Raw genomic sequence first — 26,876 nt, 5'->3', positions numbered from 1 at the left:
GTTTTTGATACTGGGGGGGGGTCTCCCGAATGGGTAAAGAGTCCCATAATGCACGTGATTAGGTGTGTGTTTCCCAGCGCTTGCAGTGCTCCCCCACCCCGTCCTCCCCAGCCATAACTCTTCAGGCCCCCGAACCCGGGCAGGGCACACCCAAGCCCGATCCCAATTGCATGAATCATGTCAACCTGGCCCCACCTCTGCATGTTCTTTTTGACTTCCAGACATGTCAGGTTCCATTTGTGGATCCGTGTCCAGTTGTGGGCTATTTGGATTCCCAGGTAGCGGAATTTGGTCTGGGCTTGCTTAAACTGCAGTCCCCTCAGTTCTGACCCTCCCCCCTGCGGGTTCACAGGGAAGATCTCGCTCAGGTTAAGCTTGTAACCTGAGAAGGCTCTGAACTCCTTTAGGAGTTTCATCACCCCTTCCATGCTGGTCCGGGGGTTCGAGATGTAGAGGAGCAGGTTATCCACATAGAGTGAGATTCTGTGCTCTCTGTCTTCCCTTTGGATAACTCGCCAATCCTTAGCTGCTCTGAGGGCGATCGCCAGTGGCCCAATTGTCAGAGTGACCAGCAGCATGGACAGGGGGCATCTCTGCCTTTGCCTCTGTGCAGCCAGAAGTAACTCGATCTCGCCATGGGAGCACTGTCCAGTAGTTTCCCCCAGGAGGTGTAGCCTGGCCCAAACCGAAATTGTTCCAGTACCTCTATGACGTACTTCCCTTGAACTCTGTCAAAGGCCTTTTCTGCATCCAGGGAGATGATCACTTCTGGTGTTCTCTCCATTCTGGCGCCTGTTCAGGTACACAGAGGGAGAATTCAGAATGTCCAAATTACCTAACACCACGTCTTTCAGGACTGGTGGGAGGAAACCGGAGCAAACCCACGCAGACACGGGGAGAACGTGCAGACTCCACACAGTGACCCAAATCGGGAATCGAACTTGGGACCCTGGAGCTGTGAAGCAACAGTGCTAACCACTGTGCTACCGTTCCGGCCACATTATAGAAAGTGTGTTTGAGCCCGTATTATTACATGACGTGCAGATGCCGGCGTTGGACTGGGGTGGGCACAGTAAGAAGTCTTACAACACCGGGTTAAAGTCCAACAGTTGTTTGAAATCACTAGCTTTCGGAGCATAGCTCCTTCATCAGCTCTCACCTGATAAAGGAGCTATGCTCCAAAAGCTAGTGATTCCAAACAAACCTGTTGGATTTTAACCTGGTATTATTAGTGTGGGGATGTTTGAGGTTGTATTATAGACTGTGTGGGGGGATTTTGTGCTGGAATTATAGACTGTGTGTGTGTGATGTTCGGGCCTGTTTTACAGATTGTGTAGGGGATGTTTGAGGTTATGTTATGGAATGTGTGTGGGGGTGTTGGAGCTGGTATTGTACAGTGTTTGTGGGGAGCTGTTATAAGCTTGTATTATAGACTGTGTGGGGGGAGACTGTTTGAACTTGTAATATGTAATATAGACTGTGTGTGGGGGACTGTGAGCTTGTAATATAGATTGTGTATGGGGGTGCTGTGAGCTTGTAATATACGGTGTGTTGGGGGATGTTTGAGCTTGTATTATAGACTATATGTGGGGGGGGCTGTTAAAGGTTGTATTATAGACGGTGTGTGGGGGAACTGTTTTGAGCTTGTAAGAGAGATTGTGTATGGGGGTGCTGTTTGAGCTTGTAATATAGTGTGTTGGGGGCTGTTTGAGTTTGTATTATAGACTGCGTGAGCTTGTATTTATAGACTGTGTGTGGGGGCACTGTTTGAGTTCGGTGTGTGGAGGAATTCAACTTGAACTGCCCCTAACTCCATTTTCCCCCTCCGTGTTCACTGATCAGCTTCATCAGCATTCCCCCACCGACTTCCCGTGACGCAGTGACGTCCCCTGGTTATGTACGCCCCCCCCAGACGTGCGTCACCAGCCCGACGTCCCCTGCGCTAAGCGGCGCGCGCGCTCCAGAAAGTTACGTCGCCGCCTGTGACCCGGTCGATGGTCGGTTTCGGAATTAATAACACGCTCCCCGGCGCCTCGACGCACAGGTAAGGAGTGACCGTTCCGGTTGCGTTTGCACCGCAGATCGGGCCGTGTCGCCGCGGCGGGCGCCGTCCGCCGGAGCCTGCGGGACGTCAGGACGCAGGCGGGCTGGACGGCGTCGAGTGTACGGACGGCGGCGGCGTCACCTGCGTCGCTGCCGATGGCGGGGCTGACCACCCCAACGCCTGGCTGCCTCAACCCAACTCGCTGGCGTCCCCGGCCCCGCCCGCCCGCACCGCTGATAGGAGAGCCGGCCGCCGCCCTGCTCGCCCTCCGGCCTCCCATTGGCCGCCGCGGACGTCCATCAAGGCGTGCTCGCTTTTAGTCAAGTTTGGTTGCGGCGGCGCTCTTTAGGCGGCTGAAAGCAGGTGTTGGAAATGGTGGAGGTGAAACCATCAGTGCAGCTGCTTTAAAACACACACATTGTTGCCGGGACACTACCCACGTAGCGGCAACTGAGAGCACAAGGGTTGGTGCACTTTTTAAAACATGACATTTGAACATGCGGATATTTGAAAAAAATAAGATGGCGCAGGCATGTCATGGAGCGAAAGGGGAGCTCCTGCACAGAGAAATCAAACCATACTTTATATTTAACTTTTAAAGAATCTCTTAATTCCACTGAATGTTAAATGCACGGCCTTCCCTCGGCAGGGGCATTCGACGTGGTCTTTATTCCGATTAGCTGGGGAGGACAACCTCAGGCAATCCAAATGAGTGGCGTTGAGTGAACTCGACCATACCTTGTGGGCACACAAATGCGGCAAATCTCAATATTTGTACAACATTAAAGATGATGTGATTTGTGCACGTTCTTTTTATCTGCACCATGTCTGTTTCCGCCTGTCATGATGGCTGGAAGACATTGATCAGGTTTATTGAGGAGAAGGATGTTTGTTGGCTTTATTTCGCCTTTTCTATCAAAATGGGCCAGCGACCTAACTTTCGAAACCAATGTTTCCAACAGAGAAAACATGGCCAACATCGAGGGCTGCTAATTTGCCAGGGTGAGGCACTGGAAATAGGGTTGACAACTGTCGGGTTTGAGACTCGAGTGTTTGCTTTTTGAGTAGAACATCCAAGAGAAAGCATCGAGATCTTCACAGAAGTCAATATTTACCACTCCATCTCCTGATGTAGAAGTGTTAAGGTCTTCAATAAACTTAATCGTTCCAGAATTTGAACTACGCTTCCATCCAAATGCAGCAAGCAGCCTTTTGCTGTTTGGATTTGGCGAAGACCCTTGTCTTTAGATGGCACGGAAATTGTTTGACATCACCATTTAAAAAAAATAACTAAATTTTATTTGACACCATTTTAAAAAAAATAACTAATTGGCTTGCTGCTGAATTGAACATTGTCAGTTACAGATGGTTGGTGTGTGAGCTAATTTGTTGGTTTAATTCTGGAAGCAGATGTGCCCATTCTTGATTTGAATGTAGGATTATGGATGTGGGTTTTTCAGTTTAGAGTAATTGAAATAACTAAGTAATGAGCAGGTGATAGTGTCAGTTATCATTTTTGTATCTTAAACAAGTTCCAATTCATTTCCCTCCTGAGAATAAGAGAACTATACAGTTTCATTAAAAAATGCAATGCTACATCCAGGACTCCTTGCTTTTTGCTGAGGCTAATGCAGTGCTACATCCAGGACTTTTTGCTGAGGCTGGTGGAAATTTTACAAATACTATTCCAATCATGTAGTCAAGATTGCAGCTAATTAGCATAAACACTAGGGTGCTTGGATCTTTGCATCAGTGGTTAATGAGCGCTTGAGTGTAAGTGCATTCCAGGATCTGTTGCCATTGTACTGTTTATGTGGGACAGTTATCATTGAGAACAGACTAGAATACATTGCTGGAAAACAGTTTACTGTAAGTTGAAGAGCATTATGTTAACTACAATAATTCTGATTTCCCTATTCCCTCATTGAAAAAAACAGAGATAGCACTTTGTTCCCCGAGCCTGCCTTCCTAATTCATTAATCTGTAATACACATCAGCCAAACTGGTTCAGGTGAAATTCACTGAACCTAGTTGTGCCGTCTGAGCTCTACCAAATGTCAGCCAAACTGCCTTGGAATATTTTGTGCTAGCGTATTCAGAAATATTGCTGTTTAATTGCTTTGAGCTGACATTCAATAGGCATAGAGCCCTTTGGGGCACTTTGATTTTCTAGCAGTAACATTTAAACTGTTTATGCCAGATAAAAAATCCACAGGTTTAATTTCTACTTGTAGTATAAAATGCAGCTTTTACCAGAACTCATTTCAGAGAATGACTTAAATCAATTGGAAGCTTTCATTTGTATCTTCCTGTTTCAGAACGTAATTTCCTCAGAGAGCAGACAGGTCAGAAGCACGTATTTACAAAACGTAAATTGCACACACTCATTTGGATTGCAATGATAAGCTTGTTAAGGAGAAGGTTCTCAGAAAATACCAAATAGATCTGCATCAAGATAGACAGTGATTAGATAAATTTCCAATGGGAAAATGTTCCCTTGCAAATTTATGGCAAGGAAAATGCAATCCACCAGTAAAATCCAGGAATCTATCCGAGCTACATAGGTACCTGAGCAAACATTTATGCTAAAACATGATCAAACTTCTGATATGCTGGAGGAAACTCTTGAGCTTTGTTAGATAGGGGAATTAGATAAACTATGGAGGGCCATGTAGGACTGTGGGTGGAGTGGAGGGGTGCAAACAAGGTGGGGATTGCGGGTGCGAGGGGTGTCAGATCATTGGGTGGTGGGGTGTTCTGGTTGAGGGTTGTGGTGATTGGTGAATCGCAGGAAGGGAAGCAGGTTAATTTGCTGGGCTGTGAAAAAACTGCATTTGGTCCCAGCCCACATGTGCTCGATCGGTATTTGGCTTTTCTTCCTTCAGTTGCTGTGGGTTTCTTGATGTATTGGGAAAGCTTGAGATATTGCCCCAGTAAGAAATCTATACATTTGTAATTTCACAGGAGACATGTAATTTGTATTAGCAATGCCTCATGTCAATGGTCGTTCTTGCATGTGGCTGGGTGGGAGTGAGATTTCAGTGTTGGCTGTAGGATTGCAAATGGTTTATGAATGCTATTTTAGCCTTGTAGGTTCTCCTGCAGGGACGGCATTGGTTGTCAGTAAACAAGCTGGTGGTTTGATGGTTCAGGTAGCTTCCCTTTTGTTTCTCTCACTTTTCTTTCAGTGTCTTCTTGTTCATCAGGTCTTGACAGCATTTTGTACATGGCTTTCTTTGATCTCACAATGACTCGGTGAATTTAATTGCCCATTGGATGGAGCTACTGCAATATGCCGACCCAGCTCAGTTCACAGACGTTATCCGTCTCCTGCATGACAATATGCAAATAACCCTACCTGCCACCCTACCACTACACCCATCCGTGACCTTACCCAGCTGCCACCCCACCAGTTTGCCCTACCCCTCAACCACCTTACCTTCTTACTGACTAACCTTCCTGCCGTAGTTTTTCCAAGAAGCTTCAGGACATTTACACTCCTTACTTACAAAATATGGCAGATAGTGCTGTAAAAAGGGGCATTGTTTTTGCACAGATTCTTCTGCTGCTCCTGAGGATTCCTGCACTGAGTCAATAGGGCAGCACGGTAGCACAATGGTTAGCACAGTTACTTCACAGCTCTAGGGCTCCAGGTTCGATTCCCAGCTTGGGTCACTCTCTATGCGGAGTCTGCACGTTCTCCCCGTGTCTGCTTGGGTTTCCTCCAGGTGCTCCGGTTTCCTGCTGCAGTCCAAAGTTGTGTAGGTTAGGTGGATTGGCCATGCTAAATTGTCCTTCGTGTCCAAAAAGGTTGGGTGATGTTACTGGGTTATGGGGATAGGGTGGAGGTGTAGGCTTAGGTAGGATGCTCTTTCCAAAGGCCGGTGCAGACTCGATGGGCCGAATGGCCTACTTCTGCACTTAAATTCAATGAATTCTGCAGGATCCTCCATTGGAACACTGCCTTGAAAGCTTAGAGGAAGGTGAGTGTATTTTTTGAATCCCTGTTTTTGACCCTGAATGGAGAATTTGGGCCGAGGTGCTAGGACCAGGGATTGAAATTCTGTGCATGTGCTGTGGGTACAGCTGATGAACATAGGTCAGATCACCAATCATATTTGCTCAGTATTTGAGGAATCCCCAAAAAGGAACTGACAGCCACACTAGGTACACAGGACGTTTGAGGTTCTAGGCATGCCAAACAACACCACACTCGAGGAACTTTAACCATTTAGTCGGGAGCCACAGGACGGATAGTCACACCATCAGGTTATGCAAATCATTATGGACAATCATTGAAATCCTCTCACTCATGCCAAGAAATCCGCAGAAACATCACTAAAAAAACGATGGTTTGATGAGACTGAAACCGAAATATGGAAATTCACTGATTTGTAAATGGACAGCTTTCTAAACCTTGCAACAGGATCCAAATTCCACAGAAAAGAAGGTTTTCTACCAGAAAGCAAAAGTTAACAAATAAGAACCTGTGATTTGAAGGTCAACCGGTGAACAGAAAAGGGCGAGGACATTTTAATTCTTTGCTGACATGCATGCATGTACTTTTCAAGGCAACCAAAGAGATTTGTGGATGCTCAACATATGTACCAACATCTGTAAAATCCAAAGACATGTAATTCATGCATTGCATTCTATGGGGAAAGTGTACTGTGTTTATAAGAAGCCTTGCATCATATTCATACTTATGGTTCCATGACCAAAACCACATGTATACGTTTGCTTTGTTCATTAATGTTGTTTAACTCTATGCTATTTCCTCGGAGGATATTTTCATATGAGCAGCCTCTGAGATGTGCAAGGCAATAACCTGGACTGAAAAGCGCTGGGTTATACTTCTGTAACATTCACAACTGTGGATTTGACCCTTCATGGATTTCGGATTAGTAAATGTTCAGTACAGAGATGTCTTGTGACAACCACAGTTTGGCACAGGGAAAAATACACTTTTCAGTGAGCTGTATTTACATTGGCTTCTGAACCTGTGAGCATGTATGTGCATTGGAATGCTTGCCAAGATTATATTGCCAACAGTAAGGAATATTGAAGAGTCATAAAAGCAAAGAGTTTTTACATTTCATAATGAGACCATAAAAAATAGAATACATAATTTTCACACAATTATAGCTGAAGAAGTCCTGTATTGGAAATGCTTTTACACATTGAGCCCTATGAGATTGCGTGTACCCTGAAATAAATTAAAACTTGCCACAAAGTAGTCATAATAGGTTTGATTATTTTGTTTTAAACCAATTTTTGATTTGCAGCAGTACTTCATTGTGTATGTGGTGGAAAGATGTTAAACACAAACTTGCCACTGGTTAAACTCTTAAACTCCCAAGTATGCATGCAGCACATTTAAGCAGCTTTTCAGAAATAGTCACCAGGAAGTTCCGAAGTAACTACCTTCAGTTCCAGGTGTGCAATTCAATATTCCTATCTTTTAGCAAGTTGATCTCTGGACAGAATGTCTCTGATTTGGAGAAATTCACCAATTGCTTGAGTATGTAAATCAATAATAGGAACTCGTTTACAACATTTTTCGAAATGGTTTATTCATAGATTGTGGGCGTTGCTGGCGAAGCCGGCATTTGTTGCTCATCCCTGGATGTCCTTGAGAAGGTGGTGGGTGGGAGGCCTGGCCCTCCCAAACTTGCAATACTACCACTGGGCAGCCATGGCGGAAAGAATGAAGGGATGGGTAAAGGACCTAGACACAGAATGGGTGAGGATGGAGAAGTCCACCTGTACAAGGAGGACCCTCCAGGCCCTCACCACGGCAGCGATCCCATCCCTGCCAGCAAAACACTCATCAAGTCCAGTAATGGTGGCGACTCTGAGAACTTGGAACTAGATGAAGCAACATTTTGGTCTGACCGGTGCGTACATCATGACCCCCATCTGCAGCAACCATAGGTTTGTACCAGCCATGCTCAACGTCACCTTCAAGAGGTGGAGACAGGATGGGGGTACACTGATGGGGGACAGACTAGCGACCTTGGAGGAGCTGACGGAGTGACTGGACCTACCAAATGGGAACAAACTCCGACATCTACAGGTCAAAACTTTGCAAGGGGATGACTACATACTCACAAGCTCTAAAAAGCACAATGCTAGAGGAGTTACTGGACGCGGACAGTCTGGGGAAGGAAAATCTTTGGGATCCTGCATGGACGACGTTTGGAAAGGACGCGTGCCCCACTGGATGAAACTTAGAAAAAATGGGAGGAAGAACTAGGAATGAAAATAGGTGGGGATTCTGGAGCGAAGCACTGTGCAGGGCTAACTCCACATGCACAAGCCTTGTGCAGCTGAAGTGCACAGAGCTCACCTGACAAGAACCCGAATGAGCAGGTTCTTCCCAGAGGTGGAGGACAATTGTGAACGGTCACGTGGCCCAGCCAACCATCCCCACATCTGGACATGCCCCAGGCTTGTTGGGTTCTGGACAGCCTTCTTTGAAACAATGTCCAAGGTTGTGGGGGTGAGGATGGAGTTGTGTCCAAAAGTGGCAGTCTTTGGGGTATCGGACCAGCCAGAACTACTCATGGGAAAGTGGGCCGACGCCCAAGCCTTTGCTCCTCTTATCACCTGTCAGAGAATCCTGCTTGGCTTGCAATCAGCAGCACCACCCACAGCTGCAGACTGGCTGGCAGACCTAGCAGAATTTCTCCACCTGTAGAAGGTCAAGTTCACCATCCGAGGATGGCTTCTACAAAGCGTGGAAGCCATTCACCAATTTTGTTTCAAGCCCAGTTTGAAGCCAACAGGCAATAGAATGGGGGAAACGGGGGTACGCATGGGAGCCAATGGGACCATTGGGAGCAGACAGGAAAGGAAGGAGGTAGGGAAAATTACTGGGAAAGGAGGGGGAGGCCAGAAAATAACCAACACAGATGCCAGAGAGCTTAGAACAATAATACCAGAAAAGGAACCCCCAAGGGAAGACAAAAACAGGACAGGGAGGCCAAATGACAAAGCGGGGGCAGGGGGTGGGGGTGGCAAAGAAGGGCACTGCCCACTTGTAAATAGCAGATAACTACCCATTGTACGTGAAGGGCCCATGAAAGGACCCCAAAACAATGAGGGAAAGGGGTGTAGAGAGGTGGGAACCAAGGGGGAAGGCATAAGGGAAATTGACATGTACAGTGTAATTGCCCCAGTTACCCTTATTGCTTGTGTGTGTATGTATATATATATATAAAATCTTTATTGTCACAAGTAGGCTTACATTAACACTGCATTGAAGTTACTGTGAAAAGCCCCAGTGTATAAATGTAAAAAACTTCAATGACAACATTTAAAAAAAGAGGTGGTGGCTTACTGCTGCCTTGAACTGCTGCGGTCCACGTGTTGTAGGCACACCCATGGGACTATTGGAAAGGGAGTTTCAGATTTTTGTTGGAGTGACATTGAGGGAATAGTGATTATAGTTCCAAGTCAGGATGGTGAGTGCCTTGGAGGGGAGCTTGCAGATGGTGGTATTTGTAGGCTATCCTTGTCGTTCTGGATGATAGAGGTCGTGGATTGGAAGGTGCTGTTGAAGGAGCCTTGGTGAGCTGCTGCAGCGCATCTTGTAGATGGTACACGCTGCTGCCACTGTGCATCGGTGGTGGAGAGAGTGAATTTTTCAGTTGATGGGGTGCCAATCAAGGGGATTGTTTTGTCCTAGATGGTGTTTTAATTTGTTCATGGGACATGGGTGTCTCAGGCTGTGCCAGCATTTATTGCCCATCCCTAATTGCCCTTGAGGGGGCAGTTAAGAGTCAACCCGAATAAGCAGGTCATTCGGTTGCTGTGGGTCTGGAGCCACATGTAGGCCAGACCAGGTAAGGACGGCAGATTTCCACCTCTAAAGGACAGAGTCCTGAGTGTTGTTGGAGCTGGACTTATCCAGGCAAATGGGAGAGTAATTTGCAAAATAAATAAATTTAGAGTACCCAATTCTTTTCTATTAAGGGGCAATTTAGCGTGGCCAATTCACCGCCCTGTAAATGGAGAGTAATGATCATACTCCTTACTTATTATGCCTTGTAGGTGATGGACGGGCTTTGAGAAGTCAGGAGGTGAGTTGCTCACCACAGAATTCTTAACCTCTGACTTTCTCTTGCAGCCACTATTTATATCTGGCTGATCTAGTTCAGTTTCTGGTCAATGGTAACACGCAAGGCGCTGATAGTGGGATGTTCAGCGATGGTAATGCCATTGAATGTCAAGGGGAGATGGTTGGATTCCCTCTTGTTGGAGCTGGCCATTGCCTGGCATTTGTTTGGTGCAATTGTTAATTGCCACTTATCTGTCCAAGGTCTTGCTGTATATGGGCACTAATTGCTTTTGAGGAATTGCGAATGGTGCTGAATATTGTACAGTCATCAGCGAGCATCCTCACTTCTGACCTTATGATGGAGGGAAGGTAATTGATGAAGCAGTTGAAAGTAGTTGGGCTTAGGACAATACTCTGAGGAACTCCTGCACTGATATCCCCGAGGTTGATTTGAGATGATTAACCTCCAACAACCATAACCATTTTGCTTTCTGCTAAGTCTGACTAAGTGGAGAATTTTTCCCGAATCAAGAAGCAAGTTTTGCTTCTTGATGCCACACTTAGTCAAGGCTAGACTCTTTCATTTCTCAATAGTTTTGCTACTGTTTCTACAAGGACATAAATATGAATATTAGAGGACCGTCTGTTTTCAGATAGCTGTAAGGCAAAGAACCAATTCATAGAAGAATATTCAACTTCATAGAATACAGTGCAGAAGGAAGCCATTTGGCTCATTGAGTCTTCACGGCCCCCCGAAAGAGCAATGTACCCAAGTCGACGTTCCCATTCACCCCAACCCTATCCCTGTAACCTAACCTGCACATCTTTGAGCACTATGGGGCAATTGATCATGGTCAATCCGCCTAACCTGCACATCTTTGAACTGGGAGGAAACTGGAACACCCGGAGGAAACCCACGCAGACACGGGAGTAAGTGCAAACTCCGTACAGTCACCCAAGGTCAAAATTGAACCCGGGTACCTGGCGCTTTGAGGCAGCAGTGCTAACTACTGTGCCACCCAGTTCTTAATCCTTCAAATCTCCAAGCCCTTCCAGAGAGGGACATTATTGTTGATAATTATGGGGTGTGAATGCAACCCACCAAATTCTAATTTGGAAATGCGGAGGGAGTGATTGCCTCCTTCCTCACACGTGCCTGTAGGACATAGCTACATAAAGTTTCACCTTCTCGGCAGGATAGGCATCTAATACTGAATAAATCTCCCTTTTGTTCCTTACCCGCCCTAGGCACCCGCCTCCACCTTTTAAGAGCTACACTTACAACAATTACACATTGACAATTGGTTAAAGGATTCTGATTTGATTTTGCTCTATAGCCATCTGCCTCTCCGGAGCATCTGTTTGCATGCACAACCCTAACTGAGCTTCTTCAACTTTAATGACCTCCTATCTCTGAATCTCTCATTCGCCACTTCCGTGACACTTGGCACACACTTTCCCTATCTTATCCTCTGTTACTATCGTTTAATAGGACAAATTGTCACAAAATGCCAATTATTGACAAGCCATTGAGCTGCGGTTGGGGACTATCCAGCCTTAAATGCCTTAACTTCTTCGGGGACAGCGCTCTGCAGCTCATGGAAAGGCACTCAACTCTTCTTGTAGGAGATGGTGAGGTCCCTTGAATTTTGCTCGTCCCAGTTAACTGAGCACTTTTGTTACGATCCCAGTTGATGTTATAACTGGACGGGAAGATTCCAGAATTGAACCCTGGCTCAAAGGACCATAAGACCATAAGACATAGGAGCGGAAGTAAGGCCATTTGGCCCATCGAGTCCACTCCACCATTCAATCATGGCTGATTTCAACTCCATTTACCCGCTCTCTCTCCATAGCCCTTAATTCCTCGAGAAATCAAGAATTTATCAACTTCTGTCTTAAAGACACTCAACGTCCCGGCCTCCACCGCCCTCTGTGGCAATGAATTCCACAGACCCACCACTCTGGCTGAAGAAATTTCTCCTCATCTCTGTTCTAAAGTGACTCCCTTTTATTCTAAGGCTGTGCCCCCGGGTCCTAGTCTCCCCTGCTAATGGAAACAACTTCCCTACGTCCACCCTATCTAAGCCATTCATTATCTTGTAAGTTTCTATTAGATCTCCCCATAACCTCCTAAACTCCAATGAATATAATCCCAGGATCCTCAGACGTTCATCGTATGTTAGGCCGACCATTCCTGGCATCATCCGTGTGAATCTCCGCTGGACCCGTTCCAGTGCCAGTATGTCCTTCCTGAGGTGTGGGGCCCAAAATTGCTCACAGTATTCCAAATGGGGCCTAACTAATGCTTTATAAAGCTTCAGAAGTACATCCCTGCTTTTATATTCCAAGCCTCTTGAGATAAATGACAACATTGCATTTGCTTTCCTAATTACGGACTCAACCTGCAGGTTTACCTTTAGAGAATCCTGGACTAGGACTCCCAAGTCCCTTTGCACTTCAGCATTACGAATTTTGTCACCGTTTAGAAAATAGTCCATGCCTCTATTCTTTTTTCCAAAGTGCAAGACCTCGCACTTGCCCACGTTGAATTTCAACAGCCATTTCTTGGACCACTCTCCTAAACTGTCTAAATCTTTCTGCAGCCCTCCCACCTCCTCCACACTACCTGCCCCTCCACCTATCTTTGTATCATTGGCAAACTTAGCCAGAATGCCCCCAGTCCCGTCATCTAGATCGTTAATATATAAAGAGAATAGCTGTGGCCCCAACACTGAACCCTGCAGGACACCACTCGTCACCGGTTGCCATTTCGAAAAAGAACCTTTTATCCCAACTCTCTGCCTTCTGCCTGACAGCCAATCTGCCTTCTGCCTGACAGCCAATCGTTAGTACCTTGCCTCGAATACCATGGGCCCTTATTTTACTCAGCAGTCTCCCATGAGGCACCTTATCAAAGGCCTTTTGGAAGTCAAGATAGATAACATCCATTGGCTCTCCTTGGTCTGACCTATTTGTTATCCCTTCAAAGAACTCTAACAGGTTTGTCAGGCACGACCTCCCCTTACTAAATCCATGCTGACTTGGCCTAATCCGACCCTGCACTTCCAAGAATTTAGAAATCTCATCCTTAACAATGGATTCTAGAATCTTGCCAACAACCGAGGTTAGGCTAATTGGCCTATCATTTTCCATCTTTTCCCTTGTTCCCTTCTTGAACAAGGTGGTTACAACAGCGATTTTCCAATCCTCTGGGACTTTCCCTGACTCCAGTGACTTTTGAAAGGTCATAACTAACGCCTCCACTATTTCTTTAGCTATCTCCTTTATAACTCTAGGATGTAGCCCATCTGGGCCCGGAGATTTATCAATTTTTAGACCTTTTCGTTTCTCTAGCACTTTCTCCTTTGTGATGGCTACCATATTCAACTCTGCCCCCTGACTCTCCTGAATTGTTGGGATATTACTCATGCCTTCTACTGTGAAGACTGACGCAAAGTACTTATTTAGTTCCTCAGCTATTTCCTTGTCTTCCCATCACTAGATTACCAGCGTCATTTTGGAGCGGCCCAATGTCTACTTTTGCCTCCCGTTTGTTTTTAATTTATTTAAAGAAACTTTTACTATCATTCCTAATGTTACTGGCTAGCCTACCTTCATATTTGATCCTCTCTTTCCTTATTTCTCTCTTTGTTATCCTCTTTGTTTTTGTAGCCTTCCCGATCTTCTGACTTCCCACTACTCTTTGCCACATTATAGGCTTTCTCTTTTGCTTTGATGCATTCCCTAACTTCCTTTGTCAGCCATGGCTGCCTAATCCCCCCTCTGATAACCCTTCTTTTCTTTGGGATGAACCTGTGTACTGTGTCCTCAATTACTCCCAGAAACTCCTGCCATACTGTCTTTCCCACTAGGCTCTGCTCCCAGTCGATTTTCGTCAGTTCCTCCCTCATGCCCCTGTAGTTACCTTTATTTAACTGTAACACCTTTACATCTGATTCTACCTTTCTTTCAAATTGGAAATTGAATTCTACCATATTATGATCACTGCCTCCTAAGTGTTCCCTTACTTTAAGATCTTTAATCAAGTCTGGCTCATTACATAACACCAAGTCCAGAATGGCCTGTTCCCTCGTGGGCTCCATCACAAGCTGTTCCAAAAAGCCCTCCTGTAAACATTCAATGAATTCCCTTTCCTTGGGTCCACTGGCAGTATTATTTACCCAGTCCACCTGCATATTGAAGTCCCCCATGATCACTGTGACCTTGCCTTTCTGACATGCACTTTCTATTTCGTGGTGCATTTTGTGCCCTGGTCCTGACCACTGTTAAGAGGCCTGTACATAACTCCCATTATGGTTTTTTTGCCTTTGTGGTTCCTCAACTCTACCCACACAGACTCCACATCATCTGACCCTATGTCGTTTAGTGCTATTGATTTAATTTCATTCCTAATTAACAAGGCAACCCCACCCCCTCTGCCTACCTTTCTGTCTTTTCGATAGGTTGTGAATGCCTGGATGTTTAAATGCCAGTCCTGAACCCCCTGCCACCACGTCCCTGTGATGCCTACCACATCATACCTGCCAGTCACAATCTGGGCCACAAGCTCGTCTACCTTGTTCCGTACACTGCGCGCATTTAAATATAGCACCTTTAATTCTCTATTGACCGTCCCTTTTTGTTTTCTTAGTGTGGTGGACCTTGGTTTACTTAGTCTTTCCATACACTGTCATATTTTGTGGGATGGGGACTATCGTAACCTCTCCTGAGTTCTGTCTTTTCGTGCTTTTTTGTATTCCTAAGCAGCTACGCTTCCCACTGATTACTTCACCTCTTGGTTCCCTGACTTTCCCTTCCCCCCCCCCCCCCCAATCTCTAGTTTAAAGTCCTATTGACCACCCTATTTACTCTTTTCGCCAGAACACTGGTCCCAGCTCGGTTCAGGTGGAGACCATTCCAACGGTATAGGTCCCCCCTGTCCCAAAACTGATGCCATTGTCCCATGAAAAGAAACCCCTCTTTCCCTCACCACTCTTTCAGCCACATGTTAACTTCCCTTATTCTTGCCTCCCTATGCCAATTTGCACATGACTCGGGCAGTAATCCGGAGATTATGACCCTTGAGGACCTGTTTTTTAATTTGAATCCTAGCTCTTTATAATCTCTAAACTGGTCCTCTTTCCTAGACTTACCTATGTTGTTGGTACCGACATGGACCACAACAACTGGATCCTCCCCCTCCCTCTCCAGTATCCATTCAAGCCGGTCAGAGATGTCCCGCGCCCTAGCACCAGGCAGGCAACATACCATGCGGGACGTTATCCTGCTCACAAAGGATACTATCTATCCCCCTGATAATAGAATCCCCTACAACTACAACTTGCCTATTTACTCCCTCCCCTTGAATGGCCTGCTGAACCATGGTGCCTTGGTCAGCTGACTCATCCTTCCTGCAGCCCTGTTCGCCATCCACACAGGGAGCAAGTGCCTCATACCTGTTGGACAGGGTCAAGGGCTGAGGCTCCTGAGTTCCTGACTGCTGGTTCCCTTTACCTGCCTGACTTGCAGTCACACCCTGCTGTCCTTGGCCACTGGCAGGATTTAAACTACTTACTCTGACAGGTGTGACTACCTCCTGAAACACAGCGTACAAGTAAGTCTCCCCCTCCCGGATGTGCCTCAGTGTTTGAAGCTCAGACTCCAGCTCATCAAAAAAAAAGCACCTTCTCCCACTCTTCACCGAATCAGCTTACCTGTTATTCACTCCCCTTCTCAGCAAGCACTCACTCAGCAACCTCTGCACCCTGCACGCTAACACCTGAGGGAAAATAAAAGAAAAACTACTTACCAGCCACCAGCCAATCCCTTACCTGCAGGCTGTGGCGTCACGGTTCAACTTCTTTCTACTTCTACCTGACCTCGAGCCTTCCTATTGATCTTTACAGCGGTTGTTTTTTTTTTTGGTTAGAGGAGGGGGTAGGGAGGGAAACACTGAAGAAGTGTTTCGGGTTTAAGTGTCACTTGACAACAGCTTCTCCACAAACTACCTTCAAGTTAGGGTGACCACGACGGAGGTATGCAAATTTCCCTTGAAACACCAATCAGCAGCTCCACTCTACTGCCCTCTGCTGGATCTTTAACTTTTTTTTATAAGGCATGAACCAACTGAGTCACAGGACTGCTGATTAGTTTTGACAACAAGAAAAAGCATTAATTAAACATGGAACGTTGGATTATTATGCAATACTCATTTACTCCCCCCTTATCTTAAGAAATAGACACTGATTTAAAGATTAACATGGATTACAAAATACATCTTAAGCCACAGTGGTCTTACTAACATAAAAAGTCCCTTTTAATCACACAGAATGACTGTGGCCAAATACACGCATGCATTCCACTCTGAATCTAAGTTAGCGTCTGTGGCTTTATACTCAAAATCCCTCAAATGATGATCACATGAGAGTTTCTAAACTCTGCTCCTAAAAGCACGCTTTGAAATCGTCTCTCATAATGGTTTCCCTTGGTAGTTTGCATTCCGAAATCCAGACTAGATTTTCCAAATGACATTTTTAAACAAAGATTCTGCTCTACGTTTAACAACAAATCCAGAATTTCACACCATCCCCGGTGTAATTTCTTTGTCCTGACTACTGTACAAACTGCTCACAATTGCTTTAACTCTCAATTTTCAGATTATTAAATTGGCATCAGATATTTCATCTACCGTTTGAAGTTTGCTGTCCCACATTAAATCTGGTTACTGTGATTGACTCTTTAACTCAGAACACACTTTGTTTGCCCCTGGATTCTTCTGAACAATACCTTGGTCTCTGTTCTCTTAACTTCAAGTGTCTTAAACATCTTTCTGTCCCAATTCCCTGGTTATCTGGACTGTAACTTTAGGAACCTGCCATTTTGCAGCTCCCATCCTTCTGGAAGAATTGACAGATATTCATTCCCCAGATTCTATCCAAATTGCTGACAAATTCAGCTAAAACTAAAACTTAAAAGCTTCTCTACCTTAAAAGACCCCAGTTGCTAAGCAACACTGCATACCTCTGCTCACCTATTTATTTACTTTTCGTGCCATAACACTAAGCACAATACAAACACAGTTGGGTCTTAACCTACCCCAACACATACAAACGCCTTTGTCCAGCATGAATCTAACTATAGCTTTTATCCTTCCAGGCATGGAAACATTAAATTCTAATAATCTTTATTAGTGTCACAAGTAGGCTTACATTAACACTGCAATGAAGTTACTGTGAAAATTCCCTACTCGCCACAGTCCAGCACCTGTTCGGGTACACAGAGGGAGAATTCAGAATGTCCAATTCACCTAACAATCACATCTTTTGGGAGTTGTGGGAGGAAACCGGAAGACCCGGAGGAAATCCATGCAGACACGGGGAGAAAGTGCAGACTCCGCACAGACAGTGACCCAAGCCGGGATTCGAACCCGGGTCCCTGGCGCTGTGAAGCAACAACGCTAACCACTGTGCTACTGTGCCGCCCTAAACACACATAAAACTATACCATATTTCTAATGTCTACCAATCCAAATATAAATTCCTGAAAACTAGCTACCTTTGTTTTCCTAACTCTAAATTGATGCATTAGCCTCTCTGAAATACCACAAAGGACAGAATCTTGTTCCTTCTATGTCTCCTTAGTCCCAATGCTAAAACCATTCTTAAAATGCCACCCTTCCTTGTGCATATTGAGCATAACAATGGGTGCCACAAGAGGAAGAAGATGGTAATGATGTGTAATAAGAATAAGTCAGCCAGGAAGCTCAGCACATGGTGTATCCCTCTCAAGACAGTAGCATATGTTGGGCCTCCAGCTAACACCATTCCAATGGAACATGAGAGTTGAGACCAGTTGACAGGAGCACCCTCCGAAGATACATGCAGCAGTAGTTTTGTGACAGAAGGCAGCTGCAATGCGTCAATGACCACCTCAATTCCTTGATCTTAATATACAGTGGGAGGAGCTAATCATCCCTTGTGATCCTGACTCTCTGGTGACACTGATCAGGAGTACTATAAATCATCAATTAAAAGACATGCATAGACACAAAGGGGAAGCCGGGTCTTAGGAAAGTGTAGGATGACACATCAGGCAAAGATGGATAATAGTTTGAGGGAATATATATTTAGTTGCAAGTTGAGGAGAAGCTGTGAAATCCAGGTAGACTGCATCATAAAGAGAAGACTTCTCAGAGTATCTGTCCTCTGATGCCTCCTGCAGCCGAGAGTGAGAACTCCTCTGGATGGATATCACTCTGATGTTCTACTCCTGAAGCTCTTGATCCTTCAGACCTAGTGTCTCCTCCTTTAGCCTGATCAAACTGTAATCCTTTCCAAAAAGATAAATTGTGATCAGCACAGCAGACGATGACAATTTTGTTAATTGTCCAGAACTGTCCCCAACCTATTCAGGCGTCAAAAATGCTTTCAACTCCCCAATAATTTTCTCAATTGCCAGCTTGGAGCTGTCTCTGCCTCCAAAGTAATTACTCTTCTGATTTTGTTGGTGAGAGGCCATTAGCTATGGAAGCTAGAGCTGTGCCTTGCCACCGATCAACCAGCCATTGGCAAAACTTTCTTCTGTGAGGAAAACAGGAAGTGTTAATGCTGAAGGATATCTGCATACTGGACTTTGATATGAAGGATTCACTATGTGGCACTAAAAACTAATTGTATATTTTAAGAGTGGAATCCGTCCTGTTTAGATTTAATCATCTTTACCGTCACAAGTAGGCTTACATTAACACTGCAATGAAGTTACCGTGAAAAGCCCCTAGTCGCCACATTCCGGCGTCTGTTCGGGTACACAGAGGGAGAATTCAGAATGTCCAAATTATGTAACAGCACGTCTTTCGGGACGTGTGAGAGGAATCCGGAGCACCCGGGGGAAACCCACGGAGAACGGGCAGACTCCACAGTCAGTGACCCAAGCTGGAAATTGAACCTGGGACCCTGGAGCTGTGAATCAACAGTGCTAACCACTGTGCTACCTGTGGGTAAAGGGGGGTGGTATCATTTTATGCATACCATAATTCTGATGTGGAGATGCCAGTAACCCATATCTCTCTCTCTCCCCCTCTCTCCATTACCTGACTGTGATGTCAAAAATAATGACATTGTGTGTGCGTGCCATTGTTGCTCCTGGGTTTATGATGCACCTCATTTAGGCCTAGCTCATGCAGAGTGCAAAGGACAAATGCAGGAAACCTGTGTTTACAGTGAAATTGGCACAGTTGTAAATGGGCCCAACTGGATCATTGGAGAAAGTTTTAAAAACATTTGAGGAAACATAGAAATAAATTTAAAGGCATACAAATAGCACAAAAATCTAGGTTTCTTCACTAAAAATCAATTCAGTGCTGCTCCAATACCACTAATTTACAGAAAACAGTGAAGACCTTCACTCAGAGTCATAGAGTCATGGAGTCGTACAGTGCAGAAGAGGCCTTTTGGCCCACCGTATTTTGTGCCTGTGTAAGATCTTGCTGCAATCCCTGAGAGTGGTAGAAAGTCAGTCAGGCCTTGTTTCATGTATTAAATATTAAACAACGAACCAAATAAAAAAATGATTATAATAGTTATAAAATAATTGCAACTCTTGAGCGAACTCTTCAGGACACTTTTTTTAAAATCTCTTACTTCAATAAATAATTTCAATCTTGGGGGTTTCAAACTAATCTGTTCCTTCCCTTTTCAATTTTAAGATTGATTCTTCAATTCAAACACGATTGCTTGTTTTATGTCTAGCAACATAATTACTAGGACTTTTGGGTAGCGGACCACTCAAATTTGAAAAAGAAGGAGCTGTCTGATTCAGTTTGTATGTGATTGAACCGATGACTTGACATTACTTAGGATCCAATTATTCCTCCCTGATCTGAAGCAGGCATAATGGGAAACATGGAAAAATGGAATAAGCTGGGTCGAAGAATATGAACTGCACCTGGCACGTTTTAAAAACAAAAACTGATAATGTAGAATAACTGGATTTGTAGGTGCAGCCAACAAACCAAAACTACCTAAAAAAAAAAACTCCTCGTTGTCAAAGGGCACCATCTTGTTATGTTCAGAAGTCTGATTGGAACCTGACTCTGCAGTTATCCCATCAGTCTGATGCTGATGTACAGTAGAAACCTAGGCACATTGATCATAAATAAAACCATTGCACGCTTATCTGAAAATAATAATAATAATCTTTATTATCACAAGTAGGCTTACATTAACATTCCAATGAAGCTACTGTGAAAAGACCCTCGTCGCCACATTCCGGTGCCTATTCGGGTACAAAATGGTAACATATCCAATCGTTTCGTAGGTTAAATAATTTTGTCCAAAGATAAATCAATTGGTTGCCAGTTGACTAGTTAAAATAACTCTACCCCCTAAACCTTCAGCTGATGTATGACCAAAAGCAGTCACAATGCCTTCCTTCTGCTTAAGTCTGTTGTGCCAGCTGCATTTGAACAATGTCAGCAAACCAAATGGAACAAGGGCTATCTGCTGATGACTTGGCTCATGTCTCCTGTGTGCAAGTCCTCACATGGGTGTATTGTGCATACAATGAAAGCCATGCCTACTGCACAACCTCCCCATCACGTGGCACAGACACAGCCCCTAACTATACAGCAAACAGCTGAGGGACAGCTGTGTTAGGTGGAGCAGACACAAAAAAAAGAGGGCGAAACCTGGACAGCCAATTTCTGCCCAGGCTGCCTGTGGAGAACTCATTTGAGTGTTATACTAGAAACTGCAACTCCACTTCTTCACCCACTGTCTCTCACCTTACCTTCCCTCCATCACTGATCCTCCACTTAACCATGATGCAGAAATAAAAGCCACCACAAAATAAACACACTGGACATGCAGCTGGAGTCCCATAACCTCCAAGGCTTCAGGCCAATTGCTGGAAAATGGGATTAGGCTGGGTGACTCATTTTTTGGCTGGTGCAAATGTGATGAGCAGAGTGGCCTCATTCTGTGCCGTAAATTTTCTACATTTTGTAATTTACTAAATATCTGAAAAGCAGGAATGTGGGGGGAGTGGCAGTATGTCAATTGCTCCGTAGGAAAGCCAGCAGGGACACAAGAGGCCCTATGGCTTTCTGTGCTGTAATGATCCTGTGAGCTAAATTTATGAATTAAATTATACCATGTGGTGTGCAAAAGCGAAATGATCACCCTGTGCCTTTCTTTAGTGGCTATCTCCAATGTCCTTTTTCCAGTTCAAGTCCTTTGTACTTAGTAAAGTGACTGCGTGAAAAGGACTGATTTTCAGTAAGAGATTTTAGATGACTTTAGACGAGAACCTTGTGTAGTTAAGGCCCCAGAAGATCCGTCTGTAGACTAATCTGGATTGGCTAGTTGACTGGAACCAGCAAGGGCACTGACAGAGTGGCAGGTGTTGGAGGATAAATGCTGTCTTACTGAGAGCGGACGACAGTTCATGCTCCATGAAGGCGCTGTCACTCAGCAATCCGAGTAAATTGTTGTGAGGACAGATTTCTGGACTTATACAATACCCTGAAAGCCCCTTTTCACATTTTAATTCACAGCCATGATGGCAGCAAGCTGAGAATGCATAAGGGCAGTCTGAGCTTCCATTGCAGAAACATCAATCACTGCAACATAATTGGTTCCACAAGTATGGTTCCACCCTGGAAAGGATGCGCTCCAACCTCTGTACAAAGTCCTGTGCCAAATTAGTGCTGAGTAATCCTATACTCCTTGACATTGATTACAGATTTTCTGACAGGCTTACACACACCACGCATTTTATTGTGCAACCCATCCGCTTTCTTTTGTCATAAAAACAGAAAATACTGGAAAGACTCAACAGGTCTGGCAGCATCTGTGGAGAGAGAAATAGTTAACGTTTCGAGCCCCTCTTTAGCTTGCCAAGTGTTCATCTGAGCACTCAGCAGTGACATTTCTGTGACCTCGAGCTCCAATGAACTACCACCCATGCCGCGCTTGTACTCAGCACTTGCATTCATGCTTGCTGCCTCCTCAAGCGCAGATTGCACAGTGAACACCCCCACTTATAATGAAAGGGAGGTCATTGATGAAGTAGCTGAAGATAGTTGGGCCTAGGGCACTATTGTTGGGATTGAGATGATTGGCCTCCAACAACCACGACTATCGATCTGCAAGGTATGAGACCAACCTGACGAGAGTTTTCTTTCTGATTCCATTAACTTCACGTTAATGCCACACTTGGCCAAAAACTGGGTTGATGTCAAGCACAATTCCTTTGGAATTCATCTCTTGTCTCCATGTTTGAACCAAGGCTGTAATTAGGTCAGGAGCCAGCTGGCCCTGGTGGCCGGAAAGCTGAGAATCAGTGAATAGGTTATTGCAGTGAAAGTATCGCTTGATATACCCGTCGATGACACATTCTATCACTTGGCTGATGATCAAGAATATACCGATGTGGTGGTAATTGGCTGGATTGGATTGTTTCTGCTTTTTGGGTCCCACATGAGTAATTTTCCACATTGGGATCGTGCCAGTGTTGCAGCTGTGCTGGAATAATCTAGCTAAGAGAGTGGCTCATTCTGCAGCATAAGTCTTCAGTATTACAGCTGGATGTTTTCACAGCCTTTACTGTTTGCCTTCAGTCATTTCTTAATATCACATGAAATGAATTGATTTGGCTGAAGACTGGCATCTATGTTGCTGAGAATCTCAGGAGGAGGCCGAGATGGATCATCCATTTAGTACATCTGGCTGACAATGGTTGTAAATGCCTCACTCTTGCCTCTTACACTGGTGCGCTGGGTTCCCCATCATTTCTTATTAATTTTTCCAATTAAGGGGCAATTTAGCATGGCCAGTCCACCTATCCTGCACATCTTTAGGTTGTGGGGGCGAGACCCACGCAGACACTGGGAGAATGTGCAAACTCAACATGGATAATGACCTGGGACCGTGATAGAACCCGGATCCTCGGCACCTTGAGACAGCTGTGCTAACCACTGCACCACCATGCCACCCAGGGGCCCCCACATCATTGAGGATGAGGATATTTGTGGAGCCTTTTCCTCTGGTTAGTTGTTTAATTGTCCACCACCATTCACTACTGGTTGTGGCAGGACTGCAGAGCTTAAATCAAATCCATTGGTCGTAGGAGTACTTAGCTCTCTGTATAGCATTCTGCCTCAGCTGTTTGGCATGCAATAATGTGTTGTTGCTTCACTAGATTGGAACCTGAAGTTTAGATAAGCCTGGTGCTGCTGTTGGCATGCCATCCTGCACTCCTTATTTAACCAGGGTTGATTCCCTGGCTTGAGCTGATGTTTGTATAGAATTCTGCTGCTGCTAATGTCCCATGAGCACTTCATGAATGTCCAGTTTTATGCTGCTCAATTTGTCCTGTAACTAACCCATTTAGCATGGTGGTGCTGTCGGACAAAACGATGGACGATATTCTCAGTGTGAAGATGAGACTTTGTCGAGGATCTATGCTGGTCACTCCTACAATACTAACATGCACAAGTGCATCTGCACAGAAGTTCTCGTAGATTTATGGATTCCCTCACAACCTGCCACAGGCCCAGGCTGGCAGGATTCAGCCAGTTTGGTCGGTAGTGGTGCTACCAAACCACACTTGGTGATGGACATTGAAGTCCCCACTCCTGTGCCTGGGATATTGACTGTGAGGCATTATTCTGTGAGTATGTCTATGTCAGGCTGTTTCTAGAATAGTCTGTGGGACAGCTCTCTAAATATTGCCCCAGGCCCCAGATGCTAATAAGTAGGATTGATTGAGCATGGTGTGCCATTGCTGTTTCAGTGCCTTGGTCGATGCCTGTGGTCTATTCAGTTTTATTCCTTTTTTACTTTTCTGTATTGGTTTGTAACAACTAGGCCACTTCGGAAGGCAGTTAGGAGTCAAACATATTGTGTGGGTCTGGAGTCACACTTAGGCCAGATCAGGTAAGCATGGCAGATATCAGGTATGATTCTCTGAATATGACTGTCATGCTGTTGGTGAAGTAATCGGTTGAACAGCTTTCTGAATTTGATAATAACCACTCTGATCTTGGTACGGTGTTGGTAGGTGAGTGAATTGAGCAGTATCTGAGTTTAGAAGTGCAGTGGTGGGATATGACATTTAAAGAAGCATTCGCTAACCATGACCATGTGTGAGGTCTTCAAATTCCTTGCATCCAAGTCCTTGGGGTTTACTATCTGCTGTGACGCCGCTGCTTTTTGATAGCACGTATGGAGACCTGACTCCTGCATGTATAGGATGTCTTTCCTACATTCCACCTCCTCCACGAAGACCTCTGGTGTTGTGTCAGGAAATCTTATTGTCCACTGTCTCCCATGTTGAATTTTTTGCAGGTCAGACTAATTTCCTCCACGACTGTCAGCACCTGCTCCAGCGACGCTGCCCCTCTTCTCAAAGGGTTGCAAGTTATGATTTTGAACCCTTGCTGATGGGTCCAGCCAAAGAACAGAGTGTTTCTTGCTGGCTTTATGCACCAATCATTCTAATGAACAGCCGGCATGAAGTTGACATGATGCCTGCCTTATATTTAACAGGCACACTTAATCGCATACCACTATTCCCATACATGTTTTTGGGGGCTATCCAATTTCGCCGACGTAGAATCTTAACGAGACAGGAACACTGATTCTTGACCAGACATTTTCAAGTAGGAGTGGGGCTCACAGACCGCTAGTCAGCAATCTGAACATCAGTGTTAGAACCTGTCCGGATCCTATTGGCTGGGGACATTGGTTACCCCATATTCCTTGAGGAATATGAGCTCCCTTAATGAGTGTGGGGGTAGGGGGTGGGGGGTGCTGGGGAAGGCAATCATTAGCAGTGCAGCTGTTTCGAGTTGCCCAGTGTGGTAGCGGCTAGAGAGGGAACCAGTCGTGAGCTGCTGGTACTTGGTGCATATTGTTGTAAATAACGTTTCTTTCTGTTTGACTACAAACTTGTGCTGGATTCTTCGTGGCACTTACAAACTGGCAACGAGGGTTAAAATTGGATAGCTATATACGCTGCTGTGCCATCTCCTTGGACGTTTTGTTGGGTACAGGTTGGAAGTTTGTTTTTTCTGTTGCACTCTGCCTCTTTACGGAGGTTTATTTGATGTTGCGCTGGAGAGTTGGAACTAGTACGCACAAAGAATGCATTATTATTTACGGGTGACTAACAGGCAGTCATTTTGCTAACCGCCTGTGGCGCGCATACGTTTGGGATGATAAGAACAAAGCCTTATGTACCCAGCTGGACCCGACAATAAAACGCTTGATGAGCTTGTGACTTAAAATTTTCACCCAACCGCGTCCATGATAGTCCAACATTACCGGTTTAACATTGCTGAGAGGACCCCTGGGGAATTTCTTGCCGAGTTCTTATCCAGGCTGCGCAGGATTGTTGTGAATGTGACGACACTTTGTCAGAGATGTTACAAGATTTGTTGGTTTATGGCATCAGCAACGCGGCCACCCAAGGAAACTGTTAGCCGACTGACATTGACTTTTCAACAGGCCATCTGGATAGTGTTGTCCTGAGAGAGTGCAGGAGTTACAGGGAATGGAGGTGGATGCCCCCTTCCGTCCGAAAGCGCCTCCTTGTACCCCCGCCGTGCCTTGGACGGGCGGTGTAAGGGTCCATGCCGGTGGCTGTCTGAAGTTTTTTCCCGAAGAGAGCCTTCTCCAGAGTCCATGAATGTGGAGCCATGTAAGTCGAGGACTTGTGGGCGCCGACCCCGGCGTAGATGCCGGTCGTGGCCGCGTTAGAGGGCCAGTTGCTCCGGCAGAAGCTGTAACAAACCAGGGCATGTACTTTCCATTAGGATGAACCCGAGGATGAGGGGGTCAGAGGATGACTGCCTGCAACTGCATTGCGTGGTAGCCCCCCCCCGAGGCGAGTGGCCCCCGTTAAGTTGATGACATGGGTAAATGGTCATCCGCTTGAAATGGAGTTGGACACCCGCGCAGCGGTCTCTGCAGTTCGACAGAAGACGATTGACCACATCCAAGTGGCGACACAGATCCTTGCGTTGACTGGTACACAGGCCAGGTTTGCCACCCATACAGTGGAACCGCTAGACATTGCTGATGAGCCCTGTCGCCTATGAACGCCAATCGAGGCGCATCCCGCTCACCGTGGTGCGAGGCCATGGACTCAGCCTGTTGGGGCGGGTCTGGTTGCTCCATTTGCGGTTGCAATGGCAGCACATTCTTCAAATGGGTTCTGGTGGTTTGACCTGAGGTACTAGGAAGATACCCAGAAGTATTCCAGCCCGGTTTGGGGAAGATATAAGGGTCTGTAGCTGTATTCAGGTTGACCCGGAAGCCACATCATGGTATTTACTTACGTCTTGCTGGAGACAGTGGAAGTAAAGATCACTCCTGGGTATTATCAGGCCTGTTTGTTTCGCCGATTGGGCAGTGCCGGTCGTATCAGTAATGAAGCCAGATAACTCAGTTTGCTTGTGCGGCGACTATAAACTAACGGTGAACACAGCTTCCTGGCTAGATCGATACCCCATGTCCCGCGTAGAGGATCTCTACACAAAGCTCGCTGGCGGACTCGCGTTCATGCCTATCTGCAGCTGGAATTGGATTCTGCCTCCCGATAGTATGTTACTATAAATATGCACAGGGGCCCGTATGAGATTAACGGTTGCCTTTTGGAGTGTCCTCTGCTTGTGCTATTTTTCAACGTGTCATGGAGAACATCTTGTGAGGGTTGCCATGTGTTGCTGTTTACTTAGACAACGTCTTGATTATGGGAGTGCATTTA

General features: G+C 45.5%; 1 protein-coding gene across 2 annotated transcripts in view; it reads left to right on the top strand.

Annotated features, from left to right (window-relative positions):
* The first annotated feature begins 1,929 nt into the window (after positions 1 to 1,929).
* Positions 1,930 to 26,876, top strand: part of gmeb2 (glucocorticoid modulatory element binding protein 2) — a 119,314-nt gene continuing 94,367 nt past the window's right edge. For both annotated transcript variants that reach the window (XM_072514777.1, XM_072514776.1), the window contains exon 1: positions 1,930 to 2,044. The gene's annotated coding sequence lies outside the window, so the exon portion shown is untranslated. The remainder of the gene's footprint in view (positions 2,045 to 26,876) is intronic.

This window comes from Scyliorhinus torazame, chromosome 8, assembly GCF_047496885.1.
Source record: "Scyliorhinus torazame isolate Kashiwa2021f chromosome 8, sScyTor2.1, whole genome shotgun sequence".
Taxonomy (NCBI): Eukaryota; Metazoa; Chordata; class Chondrichthyes; order Carcharhiniformes; family Scyliorhinidae; genus Scyliorhinus; species Scyliorhinus torazame.
Note: the sequence above shows the minus strand (reverse complement) of the source record. Positions and strands in the feature narration are given on the sequence as shown.